We start from the raw sequence: 25,551 nt of genomic DNA, 5'->3' as shown, positions 1-25,551 counted from the left end.
TCCCAATTAAAGTACTGTACGTGCTCTGGCATACTTAAAGACAGTGAATAGAGCTCATATCCTAAAACAATGCATCTGTAATAAATTTGTGTATTTGTATATAAGACTAAATGTCTCTGCTGTATTCTAAAGGGTGTCTCTGAGTATTTTCATATCTTTTGTGTTCTGCCACAGACTTTCCTCCTGACTTTAGGCAAGGCCCTCAGAGCGAGGTTGGAATGGGCATCTGGATATCTGTCTCCAGTAGATTTTAACTGAGTAACTTTGAAAATCTAGCCATTGAGCTCCAGTCTATCATTTTCCATTTGCAAAATGTACGCAGGGCTACTTCCTTTCTCACAAGGAATTTTACCCACAAAAGCTTCTAGGTGCAGTTCTCTGATAAAATAATAAGAGAGAATACAAACTATGACAAAACATTCAACTGCTTAAAAATATTCTCTAAACAGATTATGATTCTCTCTAACACATTATTTATAAGTTTTGGGGATAATATTCTGATTCCCTACAGCTGAATAATTGAAGTTGCTTCACAAATGTTTGGTGTCTCCACCCAAAAGGAAAACAGCTATCAGTAAAGCAGTCAGGTAAAGTGATATACTATTGTTTCTATTCCCAAAATAGAGTGCAAATATTTGCAATTCAAATGTCTGCTTATGTAAATTTGAAATCTACTTTCAAAGATCTGCCAGCTAATCTAACTTGGAGGATAAGCCTTACACTGAGATTCTCCCACAGTCAGGGCAACTCTTCAAGCAGCAGCACTGCAGCCCCTCTCCCACTCTCCAACCCCACACATCCTCTATCTGTGTTCAGGGAGCAGAACTGAACCCATCACTGCAGCTTCCATTGGAACAACTTCTCCAAATGGTGTTGCCAGATGGCCTGGAAAGGTTGTACACAGCATTACACAAAACCACATCAGGCACTGTGATGTTCCTGATAGGCTCCCCGTGCTGTGGCTCAGGGCTGCGTAGTTTCAGTGGCCAAAGAAGAAAACTCTGAAGGTTTCCATTAATGTTTGTCTATGCCACTTTGTTTCACTTTCTTGACACCTTGCCAAAGAAATATGACACAAGCCAGATTTGCTCTTGCTGTACTTTCTAACAAGCAGATGACGAGTGGATATGTCATTCAGCTGGGTTTTCACCTGGAAGAATGTGGCACAGTGCCTCCAGTGAAGTGACTTGCTACTAGCTTTAATTGGCACACACCTCCTTGTGCATCATTCTGTGCTCATAGGCATGCCTTGGCTGAATCTAGTGGAATATATTTTACATGTATTAGCACTTCCAACATACTGAACTCTTGCTGTACATATGCTGGGCATCTCTCCAGGTATGTATGACCTCATAACATTTCATGAATTTTGGACATTAGCCTATTTTGCACTTGTTCCTAGCATATAGAAATGGAAACTTTGAGAAAGAGTATCTACACTAGTTTAGCTATAGTCATATTTATAAATACACCAAAAGAATCACAGAAACTGTGATAATGAATGGAGCTTGAAATCAAGAATGATTTCTTTATTCACAAATTTGTCATCAACCCTTGAACAAGTTAAAAAAGCCCCCAGAAACTGTTTTTAAAGTAGTTTAGCAAGCTACTGCATTATGTTGAGCAGTACCTTGCCCTTTGAATAGTCCTATTGATTTCAGTTCAGAATAAGGTTGGCAGGATGGGTCTTAGCAACTGCAGATGGGCAGCAGTTCCTTAATTTATATTCACTTGGCCATGTTTTAGAATCTTGTTGTTTGTTTTTTTTCCTAACGAGATTCTATCTCCTCTCAATATAAATCTCGTCAGCACATCCAATCTGGACGTCTCTTCTGGATATTTCCCACTGACTTCTACTGGAAGATGTTGATGCCATTTAACCAATGGCAAAAGTTCACTGGTTTCCATGCAGCAGGGTTTTGCCTTAATTCTTCGGGTATTACTGCCTAATATTGTCATCTTTGGCATATTTCACTCTATCTCTGCCCTGGATTTAAATTAATAAAATACTTCCTTCTAATAAAACTCTACAGTATAGAACGTAGCGTGTTTCCAGACCATATTTCTTCTTTTCCTATTTTTTCTTCTCTTATTTTTTCTTTAACACGTTGGCAGTGCAATTCTCACTTTCATTTCTGTTTTAATCCCAAATCCATTGCTGCTATGATCCCTGGGTTGATGATTCCTATTATATAGTCTGTTTTGTCTCCAGTATCGTAAACTTAACACTAGATCTAGAAGTGTATTCGTCTTTATCATCAGATGCACATCTGCATTTAGAAACAATTCTAAATCAGTTTCAGCGTCACACCCTTGATTTCCAGTAACAATTACACAGTACAGTGTATACCTCTTACACAGTACTGTATTTTATCTGTTGGCACAAATACTGTCTCAGCTCATTTCACCACAGCAGTGGGTTACAGCAGGCACCTTACCCCAAACTACATCACCATTCTCAGCAGACAATTCTCAATTTAGTGAGCAGGGACAGAACTCTATGGAATTAATCGTTACCAGGTTATGCAAGGTACCAAGCAGATCAGTTTCAGAGGGCATAAAAAAGAGAGCTGGGTTCAGATGGATTTGAGCTCTGTGCTCTCCCTAATGTCTTCCTTGAAGTCCGGTTAAAGATGAACATTCCCAGTTTGTTCCTGGCTATAGGAAGTCACCACTATCTTAGACAACACATTTCATCTGTTTAAGAGAACTTTTATCCTATCCGATTGCAATAATCACTGTTTTTATTTTAGTTTCTTCTCACCTATTTCAGATTTCATTCCAGTATTAATGAATCTCAGCCAGAGAAATGTATTTAGTGAGAGCAGCTATTGGACTGTAATACAAATTAAAAATAAAAAGTCTTCAATTTTATTATATTTGTGTAGAGTGACAGTGACTTTTCTCATCTTATGTAAAACCTTCATCAAGTCTGAGCGTAAGACGAGATCAGACAGATTTTTACTCTCTCTCTTTTTTCCTTTTCTTTTTCTGACCAGAGTAGCCCTGATAGATACAGAATACTGATTTAGCTGTTACCTTTCCTTTTATTTTATTGAAAGATCTCTGCAGGGATAAACACGCTCTTCTGGAGCTTTTTTTTTTTTTTTTTTTTTTTAATTAAAAGTGAATAATAAAGTAGAATGATCTGATAACGATATGGACACAAATTCACACTCCTCTGAAATTTATATGGTGTTATATAACGATGGAATTTTATGAAGTCCAGCATATTCTCCCATCTTTCTGTTTTCACTCTGCATCACTGCCACTCTTCCTTTCAACTACTTTTTTTCCTCCTCCTTTATCCCCAGGAGTATCAGAAACTTTCTTTGTTACTGTTGTGAAAATACATATAATAGCAGTAATCGGAGTGCAAGGAAAGGCTACTCCTGTGCTATGCAAACACAGAATGAAGTCCAGTCACCCCAGAAGATTTTAGTGTGGAAGCAGACACAAGGTGAGAGCGTGTGGGCAAATGAACAGCATGAAATATTTGAGTATATTTGTAAGAAGTATGCTTCTCGTTCTGTTGGGTTTTATCCACCTTCTTAATACGGATGTAGTACAAATAGTTGGCATGGGGAAATAGGTGCTAGATAGTATGAGGCAAGAATAAAGGGAAGAAGAATGAATAGTACAGTCAAAGCTCATCAGCTGGCCCTTGTTTCCCCTGAAGATACAGCAAGGTTGAAAGGAACTCTGAAAGATTTGAGAGAGAAGATGGCAAATGTAACAGCGTGGCTTTGTTTTTTTATAGTAAGATTTCCCCACCAAAAAAAAAAAAAAAAAAAAAAAAAAAGCCAACCATAAAGGTTATGAGAGAATGTGAGAGAATGTGCAGTATTCTTTAAAACAGCATCCTCTGGCTTTTCCACGCTGTTTAGAATTTTGTCTGCATAGTTATAGTGACCTGGCTAACTATGGAACAAGTATCAGACCCCAGGTACTGCCATGTATTTCCTTTCTGCAGACATTCTGCTTTAGAATGAAGGATTTAAAGGATTATTCTGGAACAGAGCATTCCCACAGGAAAGCAGAGATATACTGGCATCATTATAGAGGAATAACAACATCCTGTAAACATGACCTATGTTTTACCCCACCTTATGTCAAGGCAGTCAAAGTCCCAGCAGAAACATTCAGGTGCTCAGCTGCCAAGCAGTTATGCTCCTCATCTCTGCAGTTCTGGGTTCCTTAGGAAGGCCTTTGCTGCTACAGTCAAGAATTACACCCTCTGCAAATCCAGTGAAAAGAAACGATGCTTCTAGCAGGGATCTGTCAGCAGGAACTCAGACTATGTACATAATAGGATGGGACAAAAAGATGGAAGGGAAACAATAAAAAGCAGGAAAAAAATGAGAGAACTGCTTCAAAGATGCTCCAGCTGGCTTCTGCAAAGTTGTTATTTATTTTTTTTTAAATCCAAATCACTGCAGCTTAGCTGGAGCTACTCTGACACTGAAGTGTGAGAAGAACTCAGTTTTTCTCTTACAGGAATAGTCTTCAGTTCATAAGTGGTCGTTCTGGTCTTTAGGGTCAAGATGCCATTTGGCACTTAGCTTCCTCTGTTTCACTTTTATCCGTACCAGCATAATTCCACTGAGGTAAAACACGCAATGGAGAAAACTATCACAATCAGGACAATCAGCCAAATCATAAAACACCTTTTATTCCTCCCTCAGTGCAAAGAGAACACTTTGTACGGACTGAGTCCCAAATCATAGAGCCCTAAATTCTATAAATCTTCCCCAAAAGAATTAGAAGTGACAAAAGTATTATGTAAGTCAGCTGATATGTCTGCTCCTGTGGTTAGGGATCAGCCTATTTGGGTCCAAAGCAAAAATAACCACATACCTCTCCAAGGAATTGTCAGTGCCCGCTTTCTCTTTTAGATTAGCCTTTTCTAGATTAATTTGCAGAAAAGATCACAGTCAACTAGACAGCACATACTGAATACTGCTTGCAATAAAAGTCTGACTGACAACTTGTAACAGCTCCATCCAGGAACTAAGCAGTGGTGATGATTATTCGGGTGTACTGAACATGCAGATACCAAAATGAGCTTACTACCACAATTAAAACTGAAAGAAAACAGTATCCACAACTGAAAAAATTTAGAAGTAATTAGGAATTCCTTGAGGGAATCTACACCTACTAATCCGAGTGATGAGCTGGTAGGAAAGGATAACTTGAAGTTAAAGCTTATTTTCTCCTAATCCAATATTGAGGACTTTCAGGTAAGTCAAGTTTTATTATGCATCTCTACTGACTGGGATGTTGGGACTGCTGCTGGAATTGTGCACTGGTGAACAGCAGGTTGCAGTGCACAGAAAGATACGTCCTACTGACAGACTTTACTAAATAGAAAAATTTGCTCATTCATATAAAACTTTCTACATCCCTATTATCCTGCCAGTGCTGTGTAAGATCGTGGTTTCATAATCAATTTGAGCACATCTAAAACTGCACTGTCACCAAAAAGGGCTGTCCCACCTTCAGCCCTGGGCTGGCTGAACATCAGTGGCAGTTCATCTTTGCTCATCTCAACCTTACTGTGAAAATGCACGCTCAGTAAAATGTTGGGGTGTAGATGACCCTGTTAATTTGTGTTTCATGTCATGTTTGGTCATAAAATACATGTTTGCATGGATACAGACAGTTTCTGAACCAGCTACGAACACAGTGATTCATTGACAGTCTCACCAACTCACTATTTAACCTGTTTTTCTCTCTGAACCAGCAGCAACCAGATCTCTGCTGCTATCAATCTGATACTGTCACAGCTGAGTAACACTCAGTAGTTCTAAGTTCTTGGCTACAAAGGTGGTTTAGGAAAATTCTGCTGCTGTCTCACTTCAGGAAAGAAAAAAAAGAGCACCATGGATTAGCCATAAATATGCATAGACTACAGTAAGAACATCTTTTCTCAGGTTAACTCTGCCTGATTGTATGTGGGGATGTTCCCAGGCTGCCAGCTACAATCTGAATTTGCCCACAGTGAGTTGTGATGAGTAATTTGCATATTGAAACCAAAAATAAAGAGTGGTTTGGGGATACAATACCTCTTATTTCTGTCAAACATGATGCCCAGGGGTTTAGATGTAAAATTCTCAGCTGTAGTTGGATATTATAATACTTCGTTCCTTAGCCTGTATTTATTACAGCAGGAATCTGCATATAAAAGGAAGTGCTATTCTTTACCCTTTTTACTCATTCTCCTGTATGCATGTTTTAAAGTACAGCTGTCTACCAGATGCAAGAAAATTAAGTCATTTAATTTCCTCTCCCTGTGCATAACTCTGCTTAATGCTAAAGGCATTTAGGTATGCAAGTAGGAAGAGAGCTACCACAAACAGGCTGAGTGTAACAGCTCGCCCATATCAAGTAAATCTGATTGTTTCAAAGAGAAAGGCAAAGTAGGAGTCACATCCCACCCTACCTTATCTTTCAGCACAAGACTTACAAATTCATACTTGACTTTAAAGCCACAATAGATATTACATGCTCAACTGTTCACCATTCAATACGTACCTCCATATTCAATAGAGCTTCCAGGCAGCTAAAAATGCAATTCTTCTCTGCATATATTCTAAACTGCAGCTCCGGGATGGTTTGCTGTTCATTCTGTTACTGGGCCTTATTCACCAACCATGGGCATAGTTCCATGAATGCAGCTGGTCAAGAGAAACCAGAATCATCTGGGGGAAAAGTTTTTCCATGTGCAGAATGCCATTATATTTGTGCTCAAGCTGCAACACTGCACTTGAGGCTGCCTTATCTGATCAACACAGCTTGATTTCAGAAATGCACAGAGAGACTGGAACATCTCTGCTAGTTGCTTGCTTCATGCAGAATCATACTAATGCCTATACTTCAGTGTTATCTTTCGTGTTTTACTCTCAACTTCATCCTACATTGCATTTAAGTGTCATTAACAAAAGTTTGTTCTGTTAGTCTTCCTGTGCACATTTATATCAAACAAATCTTTCAGTTATGGAACAACGAAAAAGACATTTCCAAATGTCCCCAGTCATCATCCCAGAATTTCTGTCACTATGGGGAGCAAAACAGTTACTGGCTCCTTTAGCAATCAGTATTAATTTCCTGACAAACGGCTAAGAGGGGCAATGCAGCATTGTAACTACTCCATAAGATGGAAAATCAAGTTCATTCTCCAGTTGCAACTGAAATTGTGAAGATGTTCTGATGGAAAAACATCTGGATTGCAGTGCTTTTGAGAAACATTTTTCAGTGGTTCTGCAATAATTGGTTATTATTGTATTTCTTTTTTGTTCTTCATACTGAAGTGTTTCTAAACAATATGTGCTTCTCAAACAAAACATTTCTCTCCAATTTAATTGATGCAAATTTTGAACAGATTAAAAATATCTTGGAGAGCATTTGCTGTGACCTACAGACTCAGCCTTGTGTCACACACTGGCATTACAGGATTAAAATTACTGTTACAAATACGCTGAGAATCCAACTCATGGTTATGTTGAAATCTCCTATTCTTTCATTCAGTGCACTGTGTTGATTGAGACACAAAACAGATTAACCTTCAGTTCTACAGAGGCAGATTTTAAGGACAATTGCAGAATTTCATTGTATCCAGATCACTTAAGCTTTCTGTGGCTGTTGTCCTAAATTGGAACTCCGTTTCTTTTCACAGAAAAAAGTATATGTGGTGCTCAGAAGCTGTGGTCCAAGATAGAAACCACACAAAGGTTTTAACACAGATTAATTTTCTTTTAAGTGGTGCATATCTGTGCTTGTGTCATAGAAGACTTTCAAATTCAAAAATGTAAAAGCTGAACTCACACTGCCTAAATAATCCTGTGTCACTGCTTGGTGTCTTCAGGTGCTGTATAACTCAGTGGCTACAAATACGCTTTTAAAGTCTCTTTTCTTAGTGAGTTTTAAGGCTTTCTTTTAGGAAGATACCTTCTGTGAAAATCTAAATCCTACATTATAAAGCCTTTACAGGAGACCATCATCTATCAGAAAATCAAGGACACCTGTTGGAATTCTTCTAGTATTAATAGAACTAATGCAGGAGACTTCATTTCCTCTGTTAAGTTTCTTTACAGCAAAGTGTTGGGTTTTTTGATTTTTGGTTTTTTTGGTCATTTTTTTAAATCAGATCACACTCTGCAATAAATGTTCACCAAGGCTCTGATTCTCAGAAAAGACAAACTAACAATTCTGTTCAAAGGATTCTTCTGGAAATACTGGTCTCAAAATCCTGGCACAGAACATGGAAAAAGCAGCTGGATCATACGTGGCTCAGTGAGCACTGTCAGAAGGAAAGCAATTTTCAGCCACGTTGAAATAAATGCAGGATCCCACAGGGAACAGCTGGATGTACTGAGGTCTGCCCAGCAAACACAGAGAAGGGGAGATGCAGCAGCATTAAGCACTGATTGGCCAATCCATCCTACAAGCCTATTTGGAATAAAGGTCTTGATACAGTCTTTCTGAGAAGAAATTGTACATCGTTCTTCACAGGTCAATATGTAGCAGCTCCTCATCCTTCAGCACTTAGGTTTGTACAACCTGAGGAGAAAGCAGAGTAGGGGTGTGCCCAGAAGGGAATGGAGAGAAGATGCTTCACAAATCCTCAACTCATCATGAAGTTGAAAATATACTATAAAGTTCTTATCCTCAGATTGCTGCTTCATAACAAAGGTGAAATGTTTTATTGTTGTATAATTATTTGCTATGTTTTGATAGAGTGTAATAATTTCTAATTTGCAGAGGTGTGAAAACACAAATCTGCAATATGCTCTTGTCACATCTGAAGAAAAAAGTACCAAACCTTTACATTGTTTATTAAACTCAAAATTACTCTCACTATTTCCCTGTATGCAGACCAGAAATTGGGGAAAATTAAATATGAAATGACAAAATAAAAAAAAAAAAGAAGAAGAAACACAGGTATTATTTTCAAATACAGTTGTCCCTACTTCCACATTCTGCGTATGTCTTGTACATAAACATACTTTACTGGAAGCTGAAAAGCTGCAGGCAAAAAAAAAAAAAAAAAAAAAAAAAAAAAGAGCAGAAATTACAGGGAACTGCATTGTAACAGATGAGCAATAGCAAATATTTCTGCCTTCATTTTCTGGTTGTGTAAGAGCACTTGGGGTAATTGCTCACACTGACGTAGAAACTCCACTTAACTGTCTGACAACCAAACACTGCAATTTTTTTACATTTTTTTATGAATGAGTAATTGGATTTGTTAGTGTTTGGGATCTGTCACAAGTGTTTATTTGTTAGAATTTAAATTAAGCCTTCAGGTAGCTCTCAGGAAGAAAATGGATGCGTGAGACTTAATTATTATTTCCAGTAACTTTAGTTCCACCCCAGAATGATCCGGCTAACGTAGATCAGAAGTTTCAGAGATAATCACTCTCGTTTGATACACTTGCACCAAGACAAGTGAGGCTGCTGCAATACTCCTTGTGCTTCCTTAGCTCAGGTTATAACGTTACCTGACGTGGGATGAGGTCTGACAGCAGTGATGACAAAAAGAAATACTCCAGTTATCAGTTACAAAAATACCTCAAGGGATGGTTCTATTCATCCCCCCTGGTATCCTGCCCACTGCTCAGTACAGTTTAAATCCATTCTCTAAAACTGGATGATCTTAAAATATTTTACCTTTTGCCTTCACAAAGTACATTTCAGAACTGATAAATCAATGAGGAAACAATTATTCAAGGACAGACTTGAGATTTTAGGACTTTGGAAATCTCTCTTACAGTATTAAATGTCAACAATTTGTTGCAGTTGCTTTCCCATATTAAATAGAAGCAAAGCGAGTGCTGATACTATGAAAACACACACACACAATTATAGCAATAAAGTAATATTTAAGTGTGAAAAACTCTAATTCCTGAATTCCCACTTGCCTTCAAAATCCCTCTCATGTCTATAAAATACTTGAAATAAAATCTGTACCAGCTGAAAGAATAATCAAGATGTGAATTGTAGCAAATAAGAATAATAAAAGAAGAAATTCCTGAAAGACACTGCATGTTACAGAGATTAAAGAACAAAGCAGCACTGTTTGGGCTGTTCTGGGAAATTTCCTGGTGTAACAGTTTCCTTCACAGATAAAAGTGAAAAATTCCAATTGTGTTGCCCAGAAAGGATTACACTGGAGATGTAATGTACCAGTTTATTTGGATCTGGTTTCACCTTCTTACGTTTCTGCTCTTAACCTGATGGTGATGCCCCAGCAAGCCCAAACCAGACACTGCACCAGCACTGGCACGGCTGAATACTCTGCACCAGATTGCAATTGGTGCTGAAAAATGCACACACAGTACCTGTGTATGTGATCTGCCATAACAGCATCACCCCCTTTCACACAGCAATAGATAATTTCTTTAGTATTACCTGGTACTACGAAGACTACAGGGAAATTTTACATAGAAAGTTCCAAGCTGTCTCTGAACTACTCATAAAATTCAGAGTTGAATTTGTGTAAACCAGTGTACTTGCCTAGAGAATGGTGAAAGCTCTGCTCTCACAGCCTCAGTGCCCATCACACACACACTGCCCTCCCCATGGGCAGCAGAAGAGCCGGTCTGGCAGCACTCTGCATGGGCCAGGGCTACTTTTTCAGCCCCTCACTGCCTTGCTGCCCGACAGGACTGCTGCTCAGCCTGAGCCTAGCATGGGCCCTGCAGGAAGGCACTGCCAGTTACAACTGTAATGAGAAAAGTCACAGCAATTCATCATGTGAGTTGCTTATTTACCATTAGAGGTCACTGTCCTGCTTATGACATAACCATTAGTTACATTTCATTTTATGAAGATGTATGTAATTAGGCAGGCACTTTAAAGGATAACAAATTGTAAGGACAGAGGCCATTATATAAAGTAATCTTACAAATTTTGATGTATGTCCTGTATAAAATTAAATAATAATTAATAAAAATAAAATATCTCTTAGGAAAATATATTACAATTGTCTGGTTTTCAGAGTTCAATAAGGTATTGAGTAGACAGTCTTACAATTAAGCAAACTGCTTCACCCAACCAAAGAAATACCATTTTAAAATTGCTTCTCTGTTTTAAATACACTGAATTTCTATTCTTGACTTATTATCATTGTTCTTCAATGAATTCATGTTTTTCCACATGATTTCATCCTGCATTATCCCATAGTGTGGTTCCCCTGAAGTATGGAGGAGGGAAGTAAGCTTGCATGCACTGCCTGTTGGAGAACTAAGAACAGTAAGGAGGCTGATCAGTCTGATAGCAATGCCTTAAACAAATAAAGGGGAGGAACAAAAATGATAGTTGGTAATTTAAGTTTTGTGTCTCCACACAATAAAAGCCAATGGGAAAATGGAAATGTGGAAGAATGTCAAGCCAAACAGGAGAGCATTAGTTAAAGATTTTGGTCATCTGCACAGAGATGAGGAACAAAGAAATCTCACTTCTGGTAAGGTCTCAGTGTAGAATTTCCTGTCACTCATTCTTCCATCTCAAACTGAGTCGCTTTGCTCGGTTCCACTGCACCTCACTCCAAAACATGTCATTTCCTGAGAAATGCTGAGTGAGCATCCTTTCACTGGGCTCAGAGTCAAATGATGCAGCACTGCAAACAGGTCATAAGAAGCTGGAAACGCATCAGAGGAGACACTTTCACACCTCTGAATTGACTTCTCTTACTAACAAAGAGAATCAGGGCAGGAAAACACACAGATGAAGATGTGTGATCACCAACTCCTTCTTTTGTTCATTAAAGCCTCAATGAAAGGATGCTGTAGTTACTGTGGTTTGTACGCAACTTCTCACAAGTAAAACAGCATGGAGGAGAGTCAACATTTGTTAACATGAAGAACCATTTAATGTTTTATAATACTCTTTGGATTAAACCCAATGTTACTGAAAGGAGCTTTCTGAAATTAATTATAACTACTGTGAAATACTGTCATGGGTTTATAATCCAATGAGTACCATTTCTGCCATTCAACTCTGAGTTACATGGTCCTTAATAAACTTTACTGAAGCATAAATGCACATCATATAGGTTAAGCGAATGAGAAGATGAAGATAGCAAAGACAGCATTCACTGTGATTCCCACTTTTAATTAGGCCAACTGGGAGTATTTTAGCATAACATACTTGAGCTGTAAAAAACACCACCTTTAGAGATGCACCTCCCCTGCTAGGCATTTGCAATATTTTATCATCATGCTCAGGATTGTTTCCCAGAGGTGAATACTTCATCACTAGAAAGAAACTCAATAACATTTTTTAAAGCAAAGGTCACAGGCCCTGTACACTAAGTCCTTGTTACAGGCTGATGATCTTTGTAAAACCATCATCACCCATTCTAGTAGGGATTAAAGTCTAAAGAGGAAGAGCCATTCCCAGCCATATAGCAGCACATTCACCTGCTAATATTCTGATGCCTTACCTGATCCACTGCAGTGCCCTTTCATCACAGCTGCACAGATGCTGGTGTGGTTATGATAAAGGACATTCATCTTACATAATATCTCTTTGCCCACAGTTTTCAGAAAGTGATGCCAACGATAGGGCCTTTCTTTGGGAAAAGAGAATCAGAAACAGCCACAATGGCTCTAAGTGCTTTTGGAATACAGAAATGGCAGTTCTACAAAGATAATCTTGTTTTCATTATTCTTCATGCCCTACGCTGAATTCATCCTTGCATATTTATTAAGTAACAGTCTTATGTATTATTACAGTAATTATAATTAATATTTGTAACTCCCACCACTTAATCCTCTACTCTCACCCTGTAACGGAGACCGAGCTAGAAAAAGGTTGGCAAACTTGCTATAGAACTTACTTACAGACAATGGACTTTTTTTGCCAGGACTTTTTGGGTGGACCTGGGTATTAATCACACATTTCCATTAAACATCACCATTGTGAGCATCTGTTTAAAAGACTATCATAAATGAACACTAAGGTGATTCTGCAGAGAATCCAAGAAGCCAAAGAATAAATATTACCATCACATTACCACGTCCCTGAGAGTGAGGGGAGAGAATAGATTTAATTTGCTTTTCTTTGATGTTGCTCTCTGTAGTAAAATACAGAATCTTGCAGAAGGAAAGAAAGAAAAAAAACTTTTGGAAGTTGCACCCTTTATCTTTTTTGCAATGTAACAGACAAATACTTGCCAGACTCTACCCTTATTACTCATACTAGGAGGAATTCAAAATGTCATCCTGCTTAAAACAACTTTGAAAAATGAGAGCCTTGCAAGGATAGGCCAAAACATTTAGATAAGTCAAATATGTAAGATCATACATTTTTGTAAATCACTACTGGATTTGTATGATGTTTTTCAGAGGTATTTAAGAATAATTACTGACTTGGAAATCTGAGGTCCAATTCTCCTAAGGGAATTTTGCCACTGAGGCAGTGGGCAAAAAATATCCTTCATATAACCTCCATACTCTACGTGTTTTAGAAATTATTTAGAAATAATTTAGAAATTATGCATGTGTGCTAGGAACCATGCCTCCCAATTACTCCAGCAGAACTAAAGAACATGCAGTAACCAAACACACTGCTTTGTTCTTTGGACACCATTTAAATTCCTTCTGACTTTTTGAGGGAAGCACAACTACCTACCTGAACTGCACTAAGTATCTGTAAGCTGACTCAAAGAACTTGCAGTATGAAGGAGTGCTGTCAGCACAGGTCTAACTGAACAGTTGCTGACACACACAAATACACACACACCCAGGGGGGTGATGGAATGGTGATGGTGCTGAGGAAGTACCACAGCCAACAGATTTCAACCTGCCTTCCTGTGATCCAGTGCCATTTTCAATTAGATAAATGCTCCAAACTTTCCATGTTAAGATGAAACCAATGCAAGCAGTAGCCTTACACTTTGAAGCTTTTGCTGTTTCTCACGCTCCAAGTGCTATTAAACACATACTTTTACGTGTTCAAGTTGCACCTACATCCAAAGAAGAGGACCAGGCAAGGTGTTGAAGCCAGTCCTAGCTGAGCGCTAAAGCAAATGCAGAAGAGGAGGCAGAACACATCTGTCCTAACAGCTTTCCTTGTCTATAATTCGGTCTTGTTTTAAAAAAGTCCCTTTTTCAGTGTTAGCAGAAAGAAACTCTGCATGTGCTTCATTATTATGAGAAGAAATGTGGAAAAAATACCTGAGTTTAATGAGATTTTGGAAAATAAATACACATCTCGAGTTGCCTGTGTGGTGGTGCCTTCTAATGAGTTTAACTTTTGGTGTATAAATAAATATTCTTTTAGATGCCATCTGAATAACGTGCAAATTAAGAGGCACAGGGTAAGCGCTTCGGTGCAAAATTTCATTCTTCCTACAGTATAATATTTGTTGTTTGTTATCTTCTGTAGGCAGCAACTGATCATTATTTCCAGGATGCGCTCAGGGAAATCATGAAGTGTTTGTTTTAGATAATGATGTTCTGCATTCATAGCTACTTGTGACTTGCAGAAACTGAAATATCTGGCTTATCTTAAAAAAAAAATCTTTTGTTGCTAAAGCTTTTTCTAACTTCAGTTTCACGTAATTGAACAAAACGTTCTGTTGAATACTTTGCGATATGGTTCAAGTTAAGCACAGGATCACTTTGCTGTGAGTGGATGCAATCTTGTTTCATAACAGCTGAAGTACACTAATGACCTACTCTCCTGACCTACTGAAGGTTGTATATCCACATAACTGAAGCTCCAAATCCCTTTAATGACTGAGAACAACAGCCTCATTTACAAAAAACATTTTCTCCGTTCCCTATAAACTCTTCTAGTTACTAAATTGCTAATGAACTGGCCCTGGGCTTCCTTTAAGGCTTTGTAGGGTGGTGTGGTCCAAATGTAAACCACTGAAAGGTGTTTGCGGAGATTCTGGCCATATGCAAAAAAACGTTCCGTGTTTTTCTGAGAACAATACCAAGTACAGGATGGCTTCTAAATACTTTCCTAGAACTTAGAGAGCACTGTGTCCCAAGAAGACAGCCAGTCTCACTTCTTAGGCCCGTTGCATGGATTTATGCTCCTTTTTTTCTTTCACCCTGCCATGATTTAGAAAAGCATGTAACTTTTCTCTATCTTTAACAGTTTATACAGAGATAACTCAAAAATTATTAGGTTTTTTTTTTTCCCAGTCATAAATACTGAGTTCCTTTCATTTTATTTCTACTTTTTGATTCTTTATGGTTCACTTTTTAGTCTATTTCTCCTCTACAGCTGGCTGTTCAGCTTAGCAGAATTACTGTCACTTAATTTAATAAGTTCAGTCACTGAGGGTCAGGAGTCCAAAGTAGACAAACTCGGCCCAGAAATGGCAGCAGAATTTCACTGTAATGGACACAGGTTAGAGATCAGAAGGCTGCAAAGCATGGCAAAGTTTAGTGGTATTTGAATGGCATTATCTTTGCTGTGACACTAAGTAGGATTCTTAGCCAAGGGCTAGGACCCAGGAATACAATGTGCAGCACAGAATCAGAAAGAGGTCTCTGTCCAGAATGGTTATCTTCATACAAACAGATGAGGAGACAGGTAAATAAAAGACCACTACAGGCAGACAAAGATGCTGTTATATCATAAACTGTGGTGTACATACACTAATGTAATTGCAGCCAAGTTATTTTGCAAGCAACACTGGAAATCAGATTTTAAATATAAAAGTGTAATGTGAGGGCATCCTTCTGAGAGCTCATTAATAAAAGGACATCTCCCAACTATACTGGAATCACAGAATTTCAAAACAATGTTTTTTCTCCTTAGGGGAGTTTTCAAAGTGCTATTCAAAAGTAGGTTCATTTTCCATAAATTCATAAAGGAACATCTGGACTAAAAATATTCTTTCATCCTTTGCACATCATTTTAGTACTTTCCCCTGATACACTTTTTGTCTTGCTGCTTGGATTTATTAGCTCCTCATTAATTACATTTTGTTTCTCTGCAGTGTAATCACTGCCTGGGTCAACATTTTCAAGGGGATCTCACAGCTTTCTAAGTGGTGATCAACATGTTCTGATCATTATTTGCTGTGCTCTTCTTTCTTGTCTTCCCCAGCAATGAATGCCAAGACATTTCTTTTAGCTTTCTGTGTTCTGCAAGTTCATTCAGGCACAGTGTATTTCACCTTCTATTCATCAGCTGGGGGTTGCATATTCTCTCCTTTTAATTTAAAACTAATCTCTAATCTTTACATTGACTTGAGCACACAAGAAGAGAGTCGATAAGGAAGCAGTGATGAAGAATAGGTGAGGTTTTTCTACTTATGCATTCAGCTGGTGGCTGTACAGTTTGCTTGTACAAAGATATCTCCTCAGAACTCCCTTTCTTTCAACATATGAGCAATGAAAAAGGCCTGTAAACCTGCAGCATCTTCCTTAGCAAAGCAGATATTTACAAGCTTTGCGGAAAAGCACAGAAGGCAACTGTAAAACCCTTCAGCTATCCTGTGAGATCTGTGGCCATGGTTACACAGCTGCTTTAATCCAGCATAAATCTATGCTGATGAAATGGGGTACTTCTAAATTCCCCTCTCGATGAAACTGCTCCTTCTCATTGCCTCTCTAATGCTGGCTGTAGCTGTCCCAGGGTTGCACAGTGAGTCTGACAAGGGAACCAGTATAACTGCAAACCAGTGCAGCAAATGAAAAAGAATACTCACTCTTAGTCAAATTATCTCCCTGATCTAAATCACTGCATAGCACCAGAAGCACTAATACTACAGAACAGTGGATATATGCAGCTGACACTGAAGAGCAGGTGCTGAAGACACCACTCAATTTCACGACAACAAGCTGAAAATCAGCTGATAACAAGTATAAAGCTGCCTAGTCTTCTCCTTTCTGTGCCTGAAAATGCAGTTAGTTCCATTAACAAGCTTCCAGCCATTAGTTTGTTCTTTGGGCTCCGTGTAACCAGCAGCTTGAACTCACACTACACTACTTTCTTGTGAGCATAAGGAGGAACATTCTTCAAACACTCAGCTCCTGGCAGACAGCTCTCAAGCAACAAGCAGTCTGCCATGTTTGCTCAAGACTCATCTCTCCCAAGGCATTCCCAAATGCAGGAAGAAGGAAGGCACAACAGCCCTGTGCTATAGCTGAAGCACAGAACTTTCACAGTTCTGAAGAACTTGAGCTTCAGCCTCACTCCACTGTCAGATGCAAGACTTGCACAGGGACAAGCAGATTTGCTCTGCCACACAGGAGCAGAGAGCCCAGAGCAGTGGCTGGAATACAGGACCAGCGACAGAGGGAGGCAGCAAAGCCATGTGCCTTGCTGTGCACAAGGTGAGGCTTCATAGGTTTGGCAGAGACTCAACAGATGACTAGTTTAGAAAGACATTGTGCTAACTTCTCATTTTTTATTTGCTATTTCCCCAACAAAATGAAGACAATACTAAGCACGTGAGCTAAGCAAGTGACAAAAAGCTGATACATAAGAAAACAAGCTGAAAAAGTTGCTCAGTTCCAGTGACATTATATTGCTTTTGTTGCCTTCATGCCTAGAGAAGGAACAGAAACCATTGGCTTTGGTTGCAAGAAATATGGCTCTTTCCCAAATGAGAAACTTTAAGTGTCCAACCAGCTGTAACCCATCATCAGCAAACCTGACTACTGCAAACAGTGGTGGACAACAGGAATCAGCTCTAATAGCCAGAAAGAATCCTTGTTTGCTCCCTCAAAAATCAATAGGATCCTGCTTTCAAAGGATCAGAGCACAGGATTCAATACCAAAGGATAACTCATAATCTCATATTGACTAAAAGTCACTTTAAAAGTGACATCAATCATTTGCCCTACCAAAATTAGCAAATATTATCATTAAAATGTCCTTGACCTTCCTCCCATTACCAGCAATGAAAACACTTCCTCTAAGTCTACCGCTGTGGTGCAACATCAAGTCTGCAATGCCAAATACTGCAAAAATCTTAGATCCAGTTAAGAGCAGCTTCATTTTCCTGCAAATGCTTCATTCCATAGAAATGCTCAAGTCTAAAAACATTAAAGTTACCTCCACAGCACGAGCTCAGAATCAGCTTTACTGAATCAAAGGGTCAGTGAAGCCCAATTGGCTTTATGTGAGTCTTACACAAACATTTTAACACCTCGCTGGAGTATGACCATATTATTCACAGGATCTATTTACTCAAAGGAAATCTTACAGGTGAAAGTTTTTGCTGGTGTCATTAAAAATTGACACTGAAAATAAGACATTTGAGATTCACCCAGTCCTGTGGTCTAGGCTTAAAATTGTATCCCATGCTGAAATAGTTAATAACTCAGTCTACAGAAAATATTTCCTATATTCTCAATTTTAATATCAGGAAGGAATGTTTTGTCAGCTTTTATGATATCTATTCAGTTGGGGGTGCACAAGGTTAAGGGGCACTCAAACAATTCAGAAGGAAGCAATGATATGATTTCAGTAGAAAAAAAATTGATAAATCTTTCTGATAAAGTTTTCTTACATAGGTGTATGTTATAGCTTTGCTCTCTCCTTGCATCTGTGTACAAGGAGTTAATGTATGTTACACAAGTACAGTTACATAATTACAAAAATGAACATGCAGAATTTTAAAAATGTGAAAATGTGTTAAATGTACAGCCACAAATGTATAGCCACATTGGCCAAAATACAAGAAATACTAATAATTGGAGATAAAAATGCATATATTTTAAAGCATTGTTACTGCTTCCCTGCTGCACCAACTCACAAAGCTGAGTAAAGAAACCTGGATAATTTTAAAGAGCAAATCTGGTGTTGCCCAGCAACAGCACACCCTGTTAGAAAGGATGCAGGATGTTGGAAGATTTAATATTAGGGAATTGTGCTTGCAAGGGGAAGAAGAACAAATACAATTTATTCATACAACATCCATAAAATTGGAACAGCTTAAAAAATAATAATCAGATGAAGTGATCATCCTAATATTAATCTTTGTATAGTAGAGGTAAGTAAAAAGTTATTGCCTGGAACCAATGAGTTAGCATCACAGTTCATTAAATGGCATAGATGTTTGCACTGCTCTGACACGACATGATGAGAAAAGAAGGCAGTGATTTTATGAGAATTTGAGAGTGATCTCACAGCTGAAGACTTTACTTCTGGCACTGACTTGGATGCGTACTGCTAACGTGAGAGCTGCACAGGAACACAGGCCTCCATGCTTTCCCCTGAGCTGGAGGAAACCTGATGTCCTCTGAGGAAGTTTCTTAGGCAATACATGCTTCACCTCTGCTTTGACTGCAAAGAAGCACCTCTCCTATTCATTTATTTTCAATCTGAGAAGCAAGTTCTTTTTTGGGTTAAAAGATAAGTCATGATTTTTTTATTTTTTATTTATTTATTTATTTATTTATTTTATTTATTTATTTATTTTGGCTCTGAATGAACCTTCCATAATGTTCTTTTCAGGATAATACAGGACAAATTGTGCAAGGGTACTTCTCACAAACCCTGAGAGCAGAGCTCAGGATGTGGGGCTTTCTTTACAAGGCCTTTCTTCCTTCAGCTGCTCCTAAATGCGCCCTCTTTAATCATCACCTTCTGCATAAAAACTCTTTTTGCTCCCACTGCACATAGGATTACGTGGATATTTGAAATGGCTATAAAGTCATGACATCTTATCACTCAATTAGAAAAGAGAAAACAGAAGAGAAATTTTCTTAGAAATAAACTGTCAGTCTCTAACAAGTATACCTGGAGAGATGGACATGAAGTTCTGCTTGTGCTGTTGAAACTGAATCATTAGGACTCATAGAATGGTTTGAGTTGGAAGGGATCATCCAACCCCCATAATACAGGTAGAGACACCTCCCTCTCTACCAGGTTGCTCAAAACTCAGTGCAAAAACCATTACATGATTGATGCTTGGACTCCTGGTCCCAACAATACAAAAATTTGGCAACCGCTTTCATCTTCTCTACATCCTAAAAGAGAATGTAAGAATGCTTTGTTGCTTTTGCAATGTAAAACTCAGTGTATTAAACAAGAGCAATACCACATTGCCTATTAAACTATTGGTTACATGAGAAAACAAGGCTGACGGCACTTCTCAGAGAAGCTGTTCTCTGGGTCACTACCTTTGGTATGACCCAACTAAACCCTTGGGTTGTCAGAAGCTATTTACATCAGATGTTATCAAACTTTAGTTGAAAATACAAAACAAAAGCCCTTCGAGAACCTGCTATCCCAAAATGACAGGGGGAAAAAAGTAGAGTAGAATGAAAAAGTATAAATATTTCATAAAAATAAACATTTCATTAAAAATTCATACTCATCATTTCTCTTCCATTCTGGGAAAGGGATTTTAATTAAAATCTATAAAGCAAAAGTGTAAGGTGAAAGCCAGAAGTGGTATCCTTGGGAACAAAAATAAAACAAGAGCCAGAAGGAAAAAAATCCTAGGGAAAATGTATGATCAAAGTAATGCCATGGTGAGGATCTGATCCCTCAGCTTTCCCCATTTTTGTTTTTACTACATTTTCACTCTCAAAAGTCACAAAGACCTCAGCACGTTCCTCTAAGTGATGTTAGAATTTTGCTGAATCATTATTTTCCAAGTGTCAGAATGTGATTGCTGCAGGCTTCAGTGCTGCTGGAAGGAAGACTTCCTTACACCAGAGCAGCACCGGGCCTTTGACTACGTAGAAAAGGGGAAATTGTGCTTCACTGAACACAAATCAGTGCTGATATTTATCAAAGGAATTGTGAGGACATGGAAATATGTCATAATTCAGAAAAAAATCTTTTGAGAGGAAGTAGGAGAAACCAAAATGTAACAATGCTGGAAAATATTACTCTGTGCTGTAACTAGAGCTCTGTTTACTGTCCTTTTCTTAGCCCTGACTTTGAGAAATATATTTACTTGGTAGAAATGTATTAAAAGAACATCTATTCTACAAGTTCTTGCAATGGTTCCCAGCTACATAGTTCTGGAAAGACAACTGTGTGGTGTCTTTGTGATCATGTTTTCCTTACCAGAGATGGTAACAGTTGGGATGAAGGCACTGCAGAAGATGTCAGATTTTTCCATGGATGTTACCATGCTAATTTCCAGCTGTTCAGTCTAGTTCTGGCTCTTATGAAAAACAAACTATTTCTTTTTGGATGAGAAAAACTTCTCTGAAAATGTAGTGTAGAGTTGCTGCAGATTATATAAACCACAAGATAAACAAAAGGCCTAAGACTATCCCAAAACTACAATTTTTGCTAGAAAGCTTTTGAGCAATCATAATCTCTTTGAATATGTTGCTAAACCAAAGACTTGGAAGTCTACCCATGGCAGAGTATTTTAACTAGTGCACATGAGTAACACTTAGAAATCCAAATAATAAGATACTACAAATATTTTCCAAATTTATTTTAGCTGCAAAGGTGGAATATATCTCCAAAATAAGTAAAAATGGAAAGAATGGGGGGAAGGTGGGATGTGTTCTGTAACAGATGCCTCAGAAAAGCAGAAATAGGAAACTTAACATCATTTCCTTCAACAGAAATGGACTTCTAAAGTGTTCATTAAACTGACGTGGAAGATTCCCACAGAAAGAAACTAAAAAGTGATGTTTCAAAGTAATTACGACACAATGTATCAAACCAAGATATTTTGTTGCGCCACATTCTTTAAAAAAAGGAATGCATTTCAAACATGATTTTCAATTTCTTATACCTGAACACAAATGCCTAAAGTTAATTAAGTCAGTTCTGACTTCCTGATGCTTCCATGAAGTTTTACACAAGCAATCATTTCACAGCAGGTCACAGCAGTCACAAGATAAGGGATAGATTTTGACTATGTACTCCAGTACTGTATCAGCAGTTGCTCACGTACACATTTCTGAGCCATGCAGAGGATTGGCATAACCAAAGCATGCAGCTTTCATCAGCTAACTTATAATTGGTGTTACCACAGAAGTTACTGATGCCAGGTATCTGCTCCACGAGTCCATCATTATCATTAAATGAGTCCAGAAAATCTTACCAGGCACCCTGAGTGAAAACATCCCAAAGAGTCAGACAGTGTTTACCTAGCAAGCCAGCTCACATTCTTCTGATCATTCAGCAGAGACTAAAGGATGTTTGAGCTTCAATTCTGAACACATTCTAAATTCTAATCTGCTTCAGATAGATCTGTGTGCAATGAAAAAGGAGCTTGTTGCCCTTTTCAGTTTATAATGTCACCAGAAATTAGGTCTATTTAACAGATGTGGAATTCATCATTTCAGCCTTTAACTTGCATTAGAGAGTCACCTTTTTGATAACTGATCCCACTGTGTGTTGTATTCACTGCAAGTACCAAGGGAAGTCACATAAAAACAAATTCTCTTTCACACTGACAGGTTGAAATGCAGCGCTGCCCCATGAATTCTTGCTGTTCAGTTTCTTGCTATTTACCCCAACACAATGGAAAAACTGATGAGGATCATTTAAGAAGAACTATGTTCTTCTTTGCAGACAAAGAAAGATCTAGACCAGGCAATAATCCAATTTTTTTGTTGTTGTTGTTTCAGATGGGAGTCTTAAAATATTCAGTCATTACTCACTGACACCAAGGATAATTATTTCCCTAGATTCCTTAAAGTAAGGCAGACTCGTGCTAAACCTCTCGTAGCTGAGAGCATTCCAGTAACACATAAGGTGACATATTTAAAACAACATGGATTTCCTCATCAAGTTCCCTTACACAGGCATACAGCACAAGAATCATTAGAGAAGAGTGAAGCAAGTCTGATATATGAAATATTTACATAAAAGCTTTGGCCAAAATAACATATCCCCAACTTCCAAAAGCAAATTAGATGTTTTCTCTTACTTCACTGCATTTCATTTACATGTGTACCAGGTCTTCACGTAATAATCCTAACAATTCCCTCAGCTTTGTGAAATAAGCATTAATTCAAAAGAAATAACATCAACCTGCAACCTCAAACTGAGCAGAAGAATGAATAGAATTTAGTGAAAGTCAATTCCCAGACACTTGCAAATTCCCAGGCACTCACAGCTTTCCATGCTTGTGAAGTTGTGATTAGTCATGAAAATTAACTAAATTTAAACAATTTCAAGTTTTGCAACAAACCAGAAGCAATTCCAATATAGTACTCAACTTTTTCCAGGTAAGTGAGAATACTACATAGCTGATATTTCATCTTTCACTTTCTTACTCTTTTCCTTTTCTAATAGGTGGACAAACAGAACACCAAACTCAATCCTACTCTCATTTGCATTCATTTCAACACAGTGTATCGACTACCTTCAGTGCAGTCACAAATGCATGAAGCCCATAATATTTTTCTTGTGTTCTTTGATTTTTTTTTTAATGAATTGGAAATAAAGAGGCAGGTAGCTCTCCAACTAGGGGAAGTTGGACAGACCAATCAGTGGGCTGGATCTCTAGATAAAGTGAAGCTATGTGGGACCACTGAGGTAAATGATGAGACCACCAGTTGGAATAAATTCATGTACTGCTACTAAAAACAGTGTTACTCTCACTACACACCTACATAATTGTTCCCACATTATATACCAAATAAGAAGAAAAGTTGGATATATTTCTAGGAAACTGCTAATGGTGAGCCCAAGAGCTTTATTTTTTAACAGACTCTAAAACTGCTTTAGCTGTTTGAAATGCAGCAAGGATTTGATTTTGACACTTTTTCCCAGACTCCAGTATCATTGACTTGATGAGGCTTTTTGCCTAGATCTGTCTCCAAAGTCAGTGTCTGCATAACATGAAGATACTAGAGGCATTCATATCACATTCCTACCAGCTCTGTACTAAGCCAGGAGGTCAGTCTTTACAGGCCACGTGTAGTTATTTAAGAGGTGGAGAAAGCAAGATTCTGAGGGTAGTTCAGACCTGGAACCAGTCAGACCTGTGGTGCTAACTCACCTTTAACCCTCTGGAGAAAGAGATGGCTCTCTTGCCCTGCTCCCTCTCCCTTTGTAACTGTAAGATTGTAAAAGTGTATGAAAGCCACCCTAAGCTTCAGGGAGCATGCCTCCCTACCCTTTCTAGTTGTCCAGTCTTCCTGAAAGCAGTGATTCAACAGTAATAATGGAGACCTTAACTTGCATGCCTGAATTAAACATTAGAGAGTTCATAACAATTTTTCATAGTCCAGTAATTTCCTATGGACAGGAAATTGTATGGTACAGCTGTACTCATAAGAGAACACAATACGGGACCTCCTCAGACTCTCACATTGTTTCATCCAGCTCCTCTCAGCTCAATAAAAACCAAACCTTCTTCCCATTGCCCACCTACCACATCACTTCTGCCAAAATAGCAAAGGGAAAAAGCTGCTTTTAGCAGCAAAACTGCCCCTTTTTCTCAATCCAGCTGGGCCTTTCTGTACTTGCTGCCATGACTGTTGTCTGACTTTTTTGTGCCTCGTATAGAAATAAATAAATTTATAGTCCTGTAAGATATACCTTTCCTCAAGGGTTTTCATTTTCTGATTCACAGGAGTATTTTCAGGCTTCCAGAAATTGCTACAGTGATCGGGACCCCTGGCAAAAATCTGCTCTTTCCTCGACAATTTATCTGTTATATCTTTTGCTCTTCACTTTTTTGGAAAAAAAATATGGTTGTGTTCAGGTTGCCAATTAGAAAAAAGCATGACACTTTTTCTCTCAGACAGGATAAGAGTGAAAACATCTCTTCTCATAAAAATCAAGCTCTATTTGAATCTCTTTTCCAGAATAGCAGTGAGGTTTGTATATACACATTACTGTAATAATGTCAAAGTTCAATCATACGCAGAGTTTATTAGATTTTCTTTTATTCGTTCCCTTGAATTATTCATTGACTATCTATAATTTCCCAAAGAATAATTTCATAAAGTGCTGCAGCAATAAAACTCTCCATATATAGCACACCAATGTGGATGGTATTTATGATGTACTCTAAGAAAGATCAGCTTGTTACATTAATCATGTAAAAGTATTGAAAAATTATATTTAATCATTTCTATTTGAAAATAAAACCTGCTCAGAGCTTTAAAGCTTGCGTGAAACCTAGAATTAAATTTCATACAATGTTTCCTGCAACAATATACATAATTATTCAATACTACCAGCTTTGTCTGGTGTACAGTAATCTCTCATCTCATTTTCTCTGAATTACATGTTGCATTTAATCTCTTTGATTTGGTACTTTTTGCTTAGTACATTCCAGATTTAAGAAGGAGGGACAGGAAGATATATAAAGCCCTACTTTTCAGACAAGACAAGCTGAATAGCAAGATGTGTCCTTCCTGATCCCTATTGCTGATTCTGGAGACCATCAGAACCCTCTGGAACACCAACACAGTTTAAAGTACCTTTTGTTCTTATCATAGCCTCTGCAATGAGAAAGCATGCACACTGAACACTGATGCTGGCAAACTAGAGTGCAAACACAGTGTGTTCTTCAGGAGTTCCACAGGGCCATCTGCAATGCTTCCTGTCCATTCAGTGACTGAATGAAGGGAGGAAAGATGTGGCTTAACTGCAGTTTGCCAGTAGAAGTCTATTGACATAAAATGTAAGCAG

At 38.2% G+C, this 25,551-nt stretch overlaps 1 protein-coding gene across 1 annotated transcript in view; it reads right to left on the bottom strand.

The window, feature by feature from the left end:
- Nucleotides 1–25,551, bottom strand: part of ADAMTS2 (ADAM metallopeptidase with thrombospondin type 1 motif 2) — a 223,481-nt gene that overhangs the window by 186,417 nt on the left and 11,513 nt on the right. The gene's annotated exons all lie outside the window — the stretch shown is intronic.

Source organism: Meleagris gallopavo, chromosome 15, assembly GCF_905368555.1.
Source record: "Meleagris gallopavo chromosome 15, MGAL_WU_HG_1.1, whole genome shotgun sequence".
NCBI classification, from domain to species: domain Eukaryota; kingdom Metazoa; phylum Chordata; class Aves; order Galliformes; family Phasianidae; genus Meleagris; species Meleagris gallopavo.
Note: the sequence above shows the minus strand (reverse complement) of the source record. Positions and strands in the feature narration are given on the sequence as shown.